Source organism: Macaca fascicularis, chromosome X, assembly GCF_037993035.2.
Source record: "Macaca fascicularis isolate 582-1 chromosome X, T2T-MFA8v1.1".
Classification (NCBI taxonomy): domain Eukaryota; kingdom Metazoa; phylum Chordata; class Mammalia; order Primates; family Cercopithecidae; genus Macaca; species Macaca fascicularis.
This window is the reverse complement of record NC_088395.1, coordinates 136,376,765-136,392,179: the sequence shown is the minus strand read 5'-3', so window position 1 is coordinate 136,392,179 and position 15,415 is coordinate 136,376,765. Positions and strand designations below refer to the sequence as shown.

Sequence of the window (15,415 nt, the reverse complement as noted above, 5' to 3'; positions counted from 1 at the left end):
CCAGGGGCTGCTCCCTGCTCGTGTGTTTTCTCCCAAAGCAGAGGAGCACAGTGAAAAGAATACTCTTCCGGATTTCAGCTGCAGTGCTGCCGCTCACTGCCTGGATGGCCTTGGGCAACTAGTTTCTGAGCTCTCTGCTTCCTCATCTGTAAAATGAGAGAACAGACTAGATCATCTCTCACCTTCAGCCCTGACCTCCTGTGTATGCAACAGTCTTTCGGTGTTTGCATGGGACTTTCTTCATCTCTCCATCTCTCAGTTGCTGTTTACCTCTAAGGTCTAGAGAGACTGCCATCTCCCAGTGCCTCTGCTGTCCCTTTGGCTCTACTAGATGTACAAGTTTTGCTGGTTTCTGTTTTGTTTTTAGTTTATGGCTTTTGTTTATAGTTTATTTTTCTTTGACCTACCCAGTTACATTTGGACCTGGGACCCCCTAGAAATTGTACATTGTACATTATCTTATTTCCTCTCCATGGAGAGTTTGACAGCCTCACAACTGGGCTCCATGAAACGGGTTATCCTTCAGCCCCTAAGCTAAAGTTTGGCTTCAAACCCAGAATTTCCCCCAAGGAAGGCTTGACAGTGGGACTATTGTCAGCCATGATCCTAGCACACGCATTCCTATGGGCTCCCAATTCCCAACAAACATGCCCTACAGAACTGCTCTGTGGACAGCCATCATAACCCAGGCTTTCAACCTAATACTAAGGTGGGAGCTCAGAAAAGCTCCCTCATGCCATATAAGCCCAAGCCCTGAGACCAGCCCTTCTACCTCCCACCCGCCTTGCTCCTAGTCCATGGCCATTTCCATATTGACCATGGCCTTGGCAGAGCCGTACCCTGAAGTGCAGTGACAAGCAAGCCAGGAAGCTTGCAAACTTCAACACCCAGCTTTGGCTTACCGTACAGACAAAAGGAAATTGCACACAGGGAAACAATGCCAATCCAGTACCAGATTTGCTGGGTGGGAAAGGGTGCTTAAGGACTATGCCTCTCTAGAAGGAAAGGGGAGCTTTAGGTGTTTCAGAGGCCTGCAGGGCTCCTCCAGCTTGAAGCCTTCCCTGCCTGGGCCTGAGGCCCTTAGGCAGCTTGTGGAAACTAATATTCTAAGCAACCAGGGTGTGACTCTGGTTTCCCACCCCAGTGGAGAGGTGATGAGACAATCCAATCCTCTCATCCCTTCCACTGCCCTCAAACTAGTAGCACAAGGGGGTGGTATGAAAACCCAGACTTCTGGGCCTCCAAGTCACCCCCACCCTATCCTGAACTGGTCCACTATCAAGTTCCAGGAGAAAGGGCCAGTGACCTCTCAGATGATCAGCTTGACTTGCTGCTGGGGTCCAGAACAGCTCAAGGCTCAGAACACTCCACACTTGTCCCTTCAGTGGCAGAAGCTGTTCCACATCCCGCCTGAAGCAAGCCTGTGTTCTCACTTGTTCATTAAAACAGGTGTTTCCAAAGACAAGCCATCAGCTTCCAGGTGAACCCCCCAGGCAGTCCCAAGGTTCTGAAGAGGGAAGGGGATCCCCAGACCCCTTCCCTTGGGCAGGCACTCCCTGAATGCAGTGGCTAATTACAAAGGGATACCTTTGTGAGAGCTTTGCCCCATCTTGCAAACATGCAATTCCCTCCTGGCTCTGTGCACCCCCAGAACAGCACAAGTGGCCAGGTTGGAACAGGGGAGCAGAGGTCTCCATGGGGACTCCCACCCACCACTGCCCTCCCAGCTGCCCCACCGAATCCTTCCCGGGGAGCCCAGAGCCGCCCCAGTTCGCCTGTCAGGACGGGAGGAGGAAGGGAGGTGGAAACAGAAAGAAAGGAATCCAGCACTTTGGGAGTCCGAGGCGGGCGGATCACCTGAGGTCAGGAGTTCGCGACCAGCCTGGCCAACATGGTGAAACCCTACTAAAAATGCAAAAATTAGATGGGCGTGGTGGTGGTCGCCTGTAATTCCAGCTACTCCAGAGGCTGAGGCAGGAGAATCGCTTGAACCCGGGGGTGGGGTGCGGAGGTTGCTGTGAGCCGAAATCGCGCCACTTCACTCCAGCCTGGGCGAAAGACCCAGACTCCAGCAAAAAAGAGAAAAAAAAGAAAAAGAAAAAAAGGATTGAAGGGAAGTTTCAAAGGGTGTGCCGGGGAGCGGGGAAGAGTCTCATTCTCATGAGTCAGCGGATCGGGCTCAGTGTGACTTCACTGCTTCCCCAGAAGAGGCGCCCGGGGCAGGAGGCCGCTCAGAACGCAGCAGCAGGAGTGGAAGCTCGGGGCGCTGGCTGCCTGCGCCGGGGAGGGCGCGGGACAAGGCTCGGGGCTGGGCTGGTCAGGCCGCTTGGGGCTGAGGCGGCGAAGGGAGGCCTCGTGCCAGCGAGGAAAGCTGGGGGCAGAGGAGCCGATATCTCCTCCTCCTGCTGCTCCTCCTTGGACGCCAGTTCCCGCCGCTGCCGCCGCGTTCCGCGTGCAGGTGGCGCTGCAGAGGCGCCCGGCACTGCTGGGCGGGTGGGGGCGCTCAGCCCCACCAGGATCGGGGCTTGGAAGGCGCGCGAGCCCAGAAAGGGGGTGGAGAGAAAAAGGCCACCAGCCCCCGCTGCTTCTCGGGCGGTCCCCGAACTCGAGAGAAGGACGCGCTCCCACCCCAGTGGCGGGAGAGTACGGAGATCAGCCCCGCGGCCGAGCACCCCAGGTCGGAGGCTGGTTCCTGCGCGCTTCTGCAAAGTCTCTCGAGCCACCTCCCAGGTCCCGCAGAGCCCCGGGCGGCTCCTAACTTCAGCAAAGGGATTGCGGTTTCAGGCGGTCTTTGCTCTCTGGGGATGGTGCTCTTGACCCTCGGGCAGTAGAATGGAAACTTTGAGTCGTGTCTGAGGCGTTGGGGGTGGGTTTCCCTGAACAGCCACTCTCTAGCCTGGCTCCCATGAGACTTAGAACGCATCTCCAGCATAGGGATGCAGACTGTGGCCAAGGCTGGGGCACAGCCTGACACTCTGCTCGGCCAAAATGAGAGATAGAGACTCTGCTCAAGTCCGGATCTAGAGGGACAGTTAGGTGTTCCGTGCTTGTCAACCCGGTCTTCTGCAGCTATATAAGGAAAAAAGAAAAAAAAACAAAAACAAAAAACTAAGAGGCTCATCTGGGGCTCAAACTTGCAACCTCTGTCTTCATAGATAGAACTTCCTGTCCTAACTTCTTGCAGGCCCTGAACTCTAGAAGCCATGATGCTGCCTTGGACATCCTTGTGGTGCTTGGTGGTTATGAGGTGGCTGTTTAGTTAACATATTGAGAATATTAAGGCACAAAAATAACCTTGTGGCCAGAACCTGTGGGGAAAAGTTGTTGGGGGCTCCAACCCCGCCCTTTCCAGAAGCTGAAGTGGCCACTTCTGTGATACAACTTGACATAAAATCTATGGGCAGAGTGTGTCCCTCTTTTCTGTGCCAAGAAATAAAAGCTGCACCCTGTGCTAGCATTCTGGGTGCCTCTCCTCCCCTCTCAGTCCATCCAGTTCTCCTGCTTTCAGGGTGTCCAAAACCATCTGAGAAAGTTATCTAAAGACTTTCCATAAAGAAAGGGAAGGGGCGGGGGGAATCCAAAGGATCCTAAACGTTCCCAGGTCTCACTGTGTGCCAGGAGAAATACCGTCTGTCTCCTGCCCAGACCTCAGAGCCCGGGCCTTTTTCCTACAGGGCGGTGCCCAGCTATTCCTGGAAGCCCCCTCCTTTCTACCAGCCCCCTCCCCAAGGTGTCTCCTCCCAGAGCACGACCGAGGAAAAAGATCAGATTAGCAAAGCTTAACGCCCCCCTGCCCCCTCTTTCTGTCCCCAACCTGACCTGCAGTCTCAGCCTGTGCCCTCTCCTGATGCCACGGCACCGGCTTCTTCTCCTAGAGCAGGACCTGAGCCGTGAGCTCTTCCCCAAGCCCCCCTAGGTGACCAGGAGAGGATCTGATATACTAATTTGTGTTAATGTGATAATGGGAGCTAATGGGGTCACGTGCTAACCACGGGTCCAAGTTCTAACTCAGCATCACAAACTCAACCCCAAGTTAAGGCTGCAGGGATGGGAATTTTGGGCTGACTAATCTCCACAGCTGGCTGGAGGGGGTGGGGGAGTGGGAGGAACCGAAGCCCCTGGACGATCCCAGGGTCTGGTGCCTTTGAGCTGCTGTCTCGGTTTCAGTTTCATCCTTGGCTGACACGTTCCTCTGAAGAGTGGAATTGCTTTGGTTTCCCTCCAGTCCCTCTCTCGTCCCTGGCCGCCTCCCTTTTGGATTGCTAGCTCCACTCGGTCAGCCCTTCTCTTTGTGAGGGGAGAGATGGGAAGATAATTTGGCAGTGACGATGAAAAAATGTACACGTAGACACCCTGAGACACACAGGCTCACATACCATACTGCTTCGCAGACAGACATATGCACACGCCCTCCACGAACACACACGCATGCACAAGGGGACCTGACATCCAAGACTTGAGCCCACACATACACGCATATGCACACACACGCACACCCCGAACACAGTTACACCCTCACTCACTTCTGTGAGACCCACACAGACATGCACATAGCCAGGCAAGGCCCAGAGAGCCATGTTGCACACAGACCCGCATGCACACTCACACACCCTCACACACACAAACCAGCAGCAGCCGCCGAGTTGGATGGCTTCCTCAAAAGAGGGCTGGAAAGCTTGTTTGCTGCCAGCAAAGGGGCCTAGACATTCCGTGAAGTGACTCATACTGCACCTTTATACACATTGTTATATTTTTCTGCATTCAACAACAACCACCCTCAACCCTGATGTGGGGGCAGGGTGAGGAAACCGGAGAGTGGCTGCATTTCCACTGGGCCTCTGCTATGCCTCTGTCTAGCAAATGTTTCAGGCCTGTCCTCACTTCCCAGTGGATTGTGGCAATCCCAAAGAGCAGAATTGTCTACCTCCTGGTACAAACCTCAGCCCGGGCCTGCCCCTTGGGAGAATGCAGAGTGGATGAAATTGGGGTCTAATGAGTTCCCCTCATAGACGTCTACTCCCCCATCCTACCTCATCCCTAGTCCTGGATACCTGGGGCCAGGCCCCATGGTCCCACTGTGGTGTCCCAGTCTGAGCCTCTCCTGATCTCTCCTCTCCAAGTGCCCTCCCCAACTCTCCTGAATCTGGCCTTACTGCCACCTCCTTGCACACTTCTGGGCAGTGGCATTCACTTTATATAATACATAGAGCCCTGTGCAGTGTGACTGGAGGCCCCTCCCTTCCCCTGGGTCTCTTCTCCATCTGAGGAAGAGATGCCAGCTTGATGGCTACTTGTGTCCCCATCCCCCAGCACACTCAAGGGCCTGCAGAAATTCACTTTGTGCTCGCTCTGGCAAAACCTCCCTGTGTTGACAATCTTGGTTCGCCTGCACGGAGCTGTGGGGAGATCAGCCAAGGCCAGGGCCTCCCCAGCTTCACTCTGAGGACACATCAGAGGTCAAAGAGACGACACAGGACAGGCGTTGGGCCAGCAGATATTCATGGCTGAGGGGTTAACTCTGGCACCACTGGACAGTGGCCCCAAACCCCTGGATGTTGTACTGCCTCTGATAGGAGCCCAGGGCAGGTGGGCTCTTTGCCCTGGTCCCAGGGACTTTTGCAAGCTGAGCTTTGGCTCCAAGGTAGAGGTTGGGGATCAGTAGAGTTAGAGACTTCAGGGCGCTTGCCCTCATCTCATTTGCTGACTCTGCCCAAAGCCACTTCATCCTCACTTTTTTTTTTTTTCTTTTCAAATGAACCACACGTTTGAGTCTTTCCATCTCCCCCACCCTCCAAATTTCCCACCATCCCAGAGGGCCCTCCTGAAGAACACGGAATCTGTTTCCCAAACAACAGGCCCACTCCCCAGCTGTCGGGGGTTGGGGGGTAATGCCTCCCAGCAGCCACCACGCTCAGGGTTGACGTGGCGAGCACCTACTCACGGCCAGCAGCGCCTCCTGTGTCGGCATCATCTCCTCCAGGCAGCCAGCCCTCCTGAGCTGCTGTCCAGCTTGACGACAGGTGAAAGCCAGTGATCTTCTGAAGTTTTGTAGGGGCTTTCATGGTGCTGGGAGGAGAAATATATAACTGTTTGTTTTTTCTTTTTTCTTTTTCTTTTTTTTTTTTTTTTTTGAGACGGAGTCTCGCTGTGTCGCCCAGGCTGGAGTGCAGTGGCATGATCTCAGTTCACTGCAAGCTCCGCCTCCCGGGTTCACGCCATTCTCCTGCCTCAGCCTCCCGAGTAGCTGGGACTACAGGCGCCCGCCACCATGCCTGGCTAATTTTTTGTATTTTTTAGTAGAGATGGGGTTTCACCGTGTTAGCCAGGATGGTCTCGATCTCCTGACCTCGTGATCCGCCCACCTTGGCCTCCCAAAGTGCTGGGATTACAGGCATGAGCCACCGTGCCTGGACAATGTATAACTGTTTTAATAACTGTAAACTCAGCAGGGTGAGCTGCAGGGACCGAGTGGCTTTCCAAGAGCCCCAGTCAGGAATGCCTCCCAGCCTCTGAGGGTGGTGCAGATGAAAGTTGTGATCTGGGAAGTGGCTACCAACTCCATCCTCTCATCTGCATGCCTGTGCTTTAACCTGAGTCCACCTCCACCCCCAATATAGGCCAAGGCAACAGACCGTCATCGGTGAAGAAAAGTTATGGTATAACCAGCCCATGTTGCACACAGATCCACATGCCAAGGAGTTAAGTGAGGGGAGGGAGGGAGAAATCAGCCACCTTGTCTCCAAAGAACCTGGGGTGGCCAGGCGCGGTGGCTCATGCCTGTAATCCCAGTACTTTGGGAGGCCGAGGCGGGTGGGTCACGAGGTCAGGAGTTCAATACCAGCCTGGCCAATACAGTAAAACCCTGTCTCTACTAAAAATACAAAAATTAGCCGAGCATGGTGGCACACACCTGTAGTCCCAGCTACTCGAGAGGCTGAGGCAGAAGAATAGCTTGAACCTGGGAGGCGGAGGTTGCAGTGAGCCAAGATCCTGCCACTGCACTCCAGCCTGGATGACACAGCAAGATTCCATCTCAAAATGATAATAATACAAAAAATTAGCCAGACATGGTGGCAGGCGTCTGTAATCCCAGCTACTCGGGAGGCTGAGGTAGGAGGGCTGAGGCAGGAGAATCACTTGAGCCTGGGAGGCAGAAGTTGCAGTAAGCTGAGATTGCACCATTGCATTCCAGCCTGGGCAACAAGAGCAAAACTCTGTCTAAAAAAAAAAAAAACAAAGGACCTGGGGTGATTTGCAGGAAAACATGGGCTATCAGGCACTGCTTGAAGAAAGGAATTCTGTTTTGCAGCTATTCAACAAGCTTTTTAGAACAAACACTGCTTATGCTGACCAGACACAACCTTGACTTGGAGATCTCTGCATGCCACTTGGATACCCATGGCCTTGTCACGTAAACCCAACAGAGGCAAACCTGGGGTTATTGAATGCAACAGAAGAATGAGTACTGGCTTTATAGGAAGGATTATAGGGGGCTTCTCAGATTTATAGGTGGGAGGCTTCCTTTTACACCATAACCTGTCTCCCAGCTTTTGAATACACTCCTCGTTCCAAAATTCTGATCGATAGGCAACTTTCCTTTTCCTTCCTTTCCTCCCTTTCCTTTCCTTCTCTTTCTTTCTTTCTTCTTTCTCTCTTTCTCTCTTTCACAGTTTCTCTCTGTCACCCAGGCTGGAGTGCAGTGGCATGATCTCGGCTCACTACAACTTCTGCCTCCCGGGTTCAAGTGATTCTCCTGCCTCAGCCTCCAGAGTAGCTGGGATTACAGGCACCCACCACCATGCCCAGCTAATTTTTGTATTTTTAGTAGAGGTGAGGTTTCACCATGTTGGTCAGTCTGGTCTTGAACTCCTGACCTCAGGTGATCCACCCGCCTCGGCTTCCCAAAGTGCTGGGATTACAGGCGTGAGCCACTGTGCCTGGCCAATAGGCAACTTTTCTAGTATGTGTCTATGGTGGTATGTTCGGGCTCTGGCCACAGAAACTGTGGCGTTGTGGTATTTTGCTCTGGCCACAAGTTTGAATAGAATTTGTTGAGGACAAGGAGTTAAGTGAGCAGAGGGAGGGAGAAATCAGCCACCTCGTCTCCAAAGAACCTGGGGTGATGTGCAGGAAAACATGGCCTATCAGGCACTGCTTGAAAAAATAGATAAAGGCCAGGCATGGCGGCTCATACTTGTAATCCCAACACTTTGGGAGGCCGAGGTGAGAGAATCACTTGAGCCCAGGAGTTCAAGACCAGCCTGGAAAACATGGAAAAACCCTGTCTCTACAAAAAATACAAAAATTAGCCAGGCATAGTGGCGTGCATCTGTAGTCCCAGTTACCCCAGAGGCCAAAGAGAGGGAGGATCGTTTGAGCCCAGGAGTTGGAGGCTGCAGCGAGCTATGATCGTACCACTGCACTCCAGCCTGGGCAATACAGCAAGACCTTGCCTCTGGAAAAAAAGAAGAAGGAGACAAAGAGGGTCACTGAAGGCTGTTAAAGTGGAAGGACAAGTTGAGTGTGCAAGTAGGGAGGTGGAACGACATGGGCTGTGGGCAACACAGAGGCCCCTCTGCTCTTTGCAGGACTGAAGTTTTGAGACCACCCAGTCAGGGTTGGAGACTGGGGGAAGCAGGGCTGGAAGGAGAAAGGCTCAGAGTGCTCCGCTCATGGTGCAGGCTGGGCATCCATGGGCAACTCGAGAAGGGGAATTCCTGCCAAGTCAGGGAATGAGCCATTGGTAGAAACAGCGTGGCTGTCGTCAGGAGAGTGGTGATCTCAGCCTGGCTGGCCCCATCTGGCTGGGGCTCACCCAGCAGGTAAGTGGAAGAGCGGCGAGCCGTGTGGGAAAGGAGAAGGGCAGCCAGGAAGGTCATTCAGGTGGCCCACGGCTCCCCAAAGCGAGGTCAGCCTTTTTCATCAAGGTGGGTGGGGCTTGTTTTGGCTGCAATGCGCAGATCATGGGGCTGTGGTTAGTTCTGAGAGGCTGGGGAAGGTGGGAACTTATGGGATTCCCACAAGTCGTGGGCTGCAGGGCGCTGGCAGGCGTTAGGGCCAGTCACCATGAGCTGGTTGGCAGTGCCGACCTGTCTTCCTGCCCTTCCCAAAAGGAAAACCTCTCCTTGCGTGCTGCCTTGAGGCTTCAGCCTTGGTTCAAACTACATTCGCTCACCGGAGGGATCCACCATTAGTCCTGAGCAACTTCAGCCCTGGCCCTGTCATACTTTCTCCTGAGAGCTGGGTTGAGAAAGGGAAATGAAGATGAACATGACGACTAAGAGAGCTAACATTTATTGAAGACTTACTAGGCACCAGACACCGCCATAGACATTTTAATCTCATTCAGTCCTTGCCACAGCCTTGGGAGGTAGGTTCGTATCGTCTCCAATTTAAAAATAAGAAAAGCGAGGCTGGGGGCAGGGAAGTGAGGATGGTTAATGGGTACAAAAATATAGTTAGAATGAGTAAGATCTAGTACTTGATAGCACTACAGGGTGCCTGCAGTCAACAATAATTTATTGTACATTTAAAAATAACTAAGGCCAGTCGCAGTGGCTCACGCCTGTAATCCCAGCACCTTGGGAAGCCAAGGCGGACGCATCACCCGAGGTCGGGAGTTCGAGACCAGCCTGACCATCATGGAGAAACCCCCGTCTCTACTAAAAACACAAAAATTAGCCGGGTGTGGTGGCGCATGCCTGTAGTCCCAGCTACTCGGGAGGCTGAGGCAGGAGAATCACTTGAACCTGGGAGGCAGAGGCTGCAGTGAGCAGAGATTGCACCATTGCACTCCAGCCTGGGCAAAAAAAAAAAAAAAAAAAAAAAAAAAAAAAAAAAATCAACTAAACTAAAAGAGTATAACTGGATTGTATATAACACAAAGAAAGGAGAAATGCTTGAGGTGATGGATACCCCATTTACCCTGATGTGATTATTACACATTGCATGCTTGTATCAAAACATCTCATGTAACCCATAAATACATAAACCTACAATGTACCCATAAAAATAAAAAACAAAAATAAAAAAATAATTTATTTTATTTATTTATTGTTTTGAAATGGAGTCTTGCTGTGTCATCCAGGCTGGAGTGCAGTGGTGCAATCTTAGCTCACTGCGACCTCTGCCTCCCATGTTCAAGTGACTCTCCTGCCTCAGCCTCCTGAGTAGCTGAGACTACAGGCACGCACCAACACACAGGTGAATTTTTGTATTTTTAGTAAAGATGGGGTTTCACCATGTTGGCCAGGCTGGTCTTGAACTCCTGACCTCAAGTGATCCACCCACCTCGGCATCCCAAAGTGCTGGGATTACAGGCATGAGTCACCGCGCCCAGCCTAGTTTTGCTTTGTTTTGTTTTTAAAGAAGAAAAGTGAGGCTCAGAGAGTTTAAGTGACTTGCCCAAAGTCACACAGCTGGTAAATAGTGAGCTGAAATAGGAACCCAGGTCTGTCTGAGGTTACAGACCACTGAACTCTTAGCAAAATGGGAAAGTGTGTGTGTGCGCGCGCGTGTGCAGACGTGTGTGTCCATTCGTGAGTTTCAAAGTCAAGGTAAAGAGGGCTTAGGGACATCTGGAACCTACCCCAAATTTGAGAGGGCACCCTAGTGGATGAGAGGCCAGCAGAGAACTGTGTGTCTCCAGGATCTGGAATCCCCTGGGAAAAGCATGCCCGCTTGTAAAAGACAAAGTGCTTGTTTTGGGGACTTGATTCCGAGTACCCAGGAGGTCTCATGGGCCGGCGCCCCAGTCCAGCCACAGGATCTTTCCCTGGGAACTTGTAATCTGCAGCCGCCTTTGTGGCCATCATCCACCACCATTCCTGTCCCCCAGTCCTGCGCCTGGGATTATCCTTTCCCAAGGCAGGAGAAGCAGGCCGATGCTGGAGGCTGAGCAGGTCCTTCAACCTGAAGCCCTTTAGAAGGCCCACATCCCCTGGGGCCCCTTTAGTCTTGCTGCTTTCCGCCAAGGCTTAGGTCTGGCTGCCCCCCACCCCCAATAAGGCCACGTGGAACTATACAGAGTAACAATTCCCAGCGGACTCTCTCCAGAGCCTCCTATCCGCAGATCCATGTAGGGGGCGATATTGATGTCGAGGCAGGTCAGAGAGGGCAAAGGGGAGATAGAAGGGGAGCGTGCGTGAGTGGCTTTCAAGTGGGCGCGTGGAGTAGAGCAGCCTGGCTTTGGACAGGGGAAGAAAGGTACGGATGGGCTTTCTTCCAGCACCCGAGCTCTGGCTGTCTTTGCACTTGCTGGGCCAGCCCCTCTGCCCCTAGCCCTTCCCCTGACTCATATCTTTCCTGCGTCCCCCACCCCAACTCCCCGCAGGAGTCCTAGACTCGACTTCCCTACGAAGTCGCCGAAACTCTCCAATCACCCCAGGTGTTCCGCCCCGGATTCTGCGGAGTCGGGCATATCGTTGCAAAATTGTATCCTCTGGGCATCTCGCGGCCTCACCCGCCGCACGGCCCGCCCTCCCGCTGGGGCCCGCACACCCCAGGAGCTCAATAATGTGGAGCGCAGGGCTTGGCCCAAAGGCGTCAAGCAAGTCTCCACTTGCACGGGCCGAGGGGGCTGGACGAAACCTTCCCGAGTCCGCGGGGAAGGGATTTCTTTGCGGGGCGTTGTGTGAGGGCTTCGAACCGGGAAGGGTGCCGAACGAGCAGAGAGCCCCGGGGCCCGCTGGCAAGAAGCAGAGTAGGGGGTGCCCGCCCGGGCCGCGGGGCACGACGCGGGCTCTGCGGGCGCCCTGCCTCGTGGTCCCCCGGGCGCGAGCGAGCCGCGAGGGGAAGGAGAGGCCGCGCGGGCCCCTGGCACGGCTCCCCCTGCCGTGCTGGCGACCGCGGCGGGCGGGCCGGGGCGGAGGGGCGCTGTTTCCACCGAGATGCCTCGTCCCTCCCTCGTTCCCTCCCCCACCCCGCCCGCCCGCGGTCCCTCCCGTCGGTCCCTCCCTCCGGCTCTTCCCTCCCTCCCGCCCTGCCTCCTTCGCGCCCGCCCCAGCCGCCGCCTGCGGGGACGTGTGTGTCTCTAGTGCAATTTCCCCTTTCGCTCGCTCGTTTCGGTGCAGGTCTGCGCCGGCTCGCGCCCCCTCCCCGGGTGCCCCCGCCGCCCCCTGTCTTGGCCCGGCCCTCCCCGGCGTCCGCCCCGCTACCCGCGCGCTCCACCCCGCCCCCCGCCCGGTTTTATCAGGGGCGCCGCCGTCTCACCTGGTATTTGCATCTCTCCCTCCAACTTGCCATTGGCGGCGCGACGTGTGGGAGAGCCCTGCGCCTCGCCCGCCCGGACCAGCCTGCCCCGGCGCCGAGGTGAGTCACGGGCGCGGGGTGGCGGGGGCAGGCGGGCGGGGAGGAAGGGCGGGCGGGGAGGGAGGGCGGGGGACGGCGGCCCCGGCGGCCGCGGGGACGGACCGGGCGCCGCGCTCAACTTCCACTTCTCCTTTCGCCGGCGCCGAGCTCCCGGCGCCACTCGCCTGGCCTCCGAGGGGAGAGGACGGGCTGGCGGGGCTGGGGACCCGCGTCTCGGCCCCCGGAGCGGGGAGGGGACCACGGAGACAGACCCTGGCCCGGCGACCAAGCTGGGCCCGTGAGCCACTCGGCCTCAGGTACGTCGATGGCGCCGGTTCTTCGAGCCTTCGGGGACCTGGAAAAGTTTGCCTGAGGGCGGAATCGAGAGCGCTGGGGCCCCGGCGTGGGGCTGGGGGCCCGGGGAAGGGCTGGAGAGTCGCGGCGTGTCGCGAGCCGCCCTGGCGTCGCCCCGCCGCGCGTGTGCTGGAGAACCCGGGCTCTCGATCCCGGGATGGAAATGGAATGGATTCCCCGAGTCGGGGAGTCGGGGTAGGGGCCCCTGTTTTCCCTCACCCCCAGCAGCTCGGGTTTCGTGACGGGGCCGATCGTGACAGCGGGGCCCCCAGAAGCTGGGCGCCCGAGGGCAGAGGAGGTGGGGCGGACTGTGGCGGAGCTGCTAGAGTGATCCGACTGCCCCCGGGGCTTCTGGGGCCAGGGCTTTAGGGTCACACGCTTACACGCGCACGCAGACCTATGACTTGGAGAACTGGATCGCCAAAATAGAGACCTCTTGGCAGGGGCCGGAGTTTCCGTGTGAGCCAGCCGCCAGCCTTCCCGCTCCCGCGTTCCCGCTCTCCCCGGCTCTCCCGCCTCCCCGTTCCCTCCCGGGCCGCCGCCTAGGGGACTCAGCAGCCGCACCGTGCGGGGTCCCCTCACGCCAGCGCCTTGCTTTGGAGGCTTGAGGGACTGCTGAGGCGGTGACCGCTTTATGAATTCCTGGCTCGTCCACCGCACCCTAACCCTAACGCCTTTTTCTCACCACCGTATGCCTGGACATCACCTTCCTGACCAGAGTCACCTCCTGAACCCTTGGCACCTCGGCTCAGTGAGGTCCTCCTGGGCCGCCCCCGCCCCCCACCATACCCCAGCTGAGGGATTTGATGGCCATTTGATTCCTGCCCCTCATCCCTCGGCCTGTGATAGAGAGGCCTGTCTGGTCCTGCAGCCTCTCCGGGTTAATGTTTGACAGTTCATTGTGGCTAATTATTTTAATTAGCTCTTAAAGTGGGAAGGAACAGTTAACCTTGGACTTCTCGATTTTGGCCTGGTGGGGCCTCAAATGGGAGGAGTGCTGGGGAGGTGGGGAGGTAGGAGCGGAAGTGAGGTCACCACCCCAGGGCCTGAACCACCACTGCTCAACCCCAACAGCTGGTGGGCACGCCCATTGGGGACTCACCCCCTGCGAGCTGACCCCTGGCCCGAGTGCCAGGTTGGAGGTGGGTGAAGGGAACAGTTCTAGCTCTTCCCTTTGTGGAGACTTTGGCACTGAAAATGCCCGGGGAACACGTATGCCCGGCAAGAATGCCAGTCCTTCCTTGCAGTTAGTTACACTGGGTTTTCCTGGTTATAAAGTGCTTTCTTGACCATTAATTCAGACTCAGTGCATCCAGTACAGGAGCAGCTTAGGGGGAGCTCTCTGGAGTTCAGTGAAGATTATCAGGGAGGACTTCCTATCCCAGCCAGCCGGTGTGAGGAAGAGGCTACCTTGCATGTGGTTGTTTCTGGGGCTGGATTCAGAGCCTGGGATCTCTTGTTGGGGGCTGGTGGGGGGGGGGGACCATGAAGCAGGCTCCATACTACCACCCTCACCCAGCCTCTTGCTGTGAGCCGAAGGAGTGGCTTGTTTGCAACTATGTCTGGCATTCCTCCCTCTGCTGCACTGTTTGCTCGGTGGTTGCTCAGGAACTGGCGCCCACCCCTGGACAACCTAGGGGCCCAAAATCCACTCTCCCTCACCTAGTGCTAAGTGGTGACACAGTGGCTTCTGTCTTCTCTGGCGTATACTGGGATCTAAAAAGGAGGGTGCTGTGGTCTGTCTCTAGGGGCCTGATGGATAGCATGTCCAAAATGCCCCTCATCCTGCAAAAATCAGGCCCTGTGTCACAGAGACCCAGCTAGACACAGGCTGAGGAATTTGCTTTCCTGGGAAACCTCTGCTCTTCTGCTCTTAAGCTTGGCCTTCATCCTTTCAATATCCCCTACCCCCGCAATTTTCTCATCTTACATCCAGTTTTTGTTTATGTTTAGTATTTTCTTTTTTTTTTTTTTTTTTAAATTCAGGGTCTCACTTTGTCACCCAGGCTGGAGTGCAGTGGCATAGTCACAGCTCACTGTAATCTTGAACTCCTTAACTCCAGTTCTTTTTTTTTTTTTTTTTTTGAGATGGAGTTTCTCGCTCTTGTTGCCCAGGCTGGAGTGCAATGACATGATCTCGGCCCGCCGCAACCTCCACCTCCCGGGTTCAAGCGATTCTCCTGCCTCAGCCTCCCAAGTAGCTGGGATTACAGGCATGTGCCACCATGCCCGGCTAATTTTGTATTTTTAGTAGAGACGGGGTTTCTCCATGTTGGTCAGGCTGGTCTCAAACTCCTGACCTCAGGTGATCCACCTGCCTCCGCCTCCCAAAGTGCTGGATTACAGGCGTGAGCCACCGAGCCCAGCTACCTCCAGTTCTTTTTTTTTTTGAGACGGAGTCTTGCTGTGTCTCCCAGGCTGGAGTGCAGTGGCATGATCTCGGCTCACTGCAAGCTCCGCCTCCCGGGTTCACGCCATTCTCCCGCCTCAGCCTCCCAAGTAGCTGAGACTACAGGCGCCCGCCACCACGCCCGGCTAGTTTTTTGTATTTTTAGTAGAGACGGGGTTTCACCATGTTAGCCAGGATAGTCTCGATCTCCTGACCTCGTGATCCACCCGCCTCGGCCTCCCAAAGTGCTGGGATTACAGGCTTGAGCCACCGCGCCCGGCCTACCTCCAGTTCTTAAAGCCTGACTGTCTAGGTTGAAATCCCAGCGTTGTTATTTACTAGCTATGTTATCCCAGTCAATTGTATGCCCCAGTTTCCTTATCT

General features: G+C 55.4%; 1 protein-coding gene and 1 long non-coding RNA gene across 4 annotated transcripts in view; one reads left to right on the top strand and one right to left on the bottom strand.

Annotated features, from left to right (window-relative positions):
• The window catches only part of LOC102117857 (uncharacterized), a 34,593-nt gene extending 28,523 nt beyond the window's left edge, over positions 1-6,070 (bottom strand). The window contains exon 1 of the long non-coding RNA XR_006695439.3: positions 5,938-6,070. This is a non-coding gene — a long non-coding RNA (uncharacterized lncRNA). The remainder of the gene's footprint in view (positions 1-5,937) is intronic.
• Positions 6,071-12,027: 5,957 nt separating this feature from the next.
• ELF4 (E74 like ETS transcription factor 4) overlaps positions 12,028-15,415 on the top strand; it is a 47,470-nt gene continuing 44,082 nt past the window's right edge. For 2 of the 3 annotated variants that reach the window (XM_005594558.5, XM_005594555.5), the window contains exon 1: positions 12,377-12,605. The gene's annotated coding sequence lies outside the window, so the exon portion shown is untranslated. Of the gene's footprint in view, positions 12,310-12,376; positions 12,606-15,415 lie in introns of those variants that run through there. The other variant, XM_005594557.5, reaches the window with a different exon arrangement.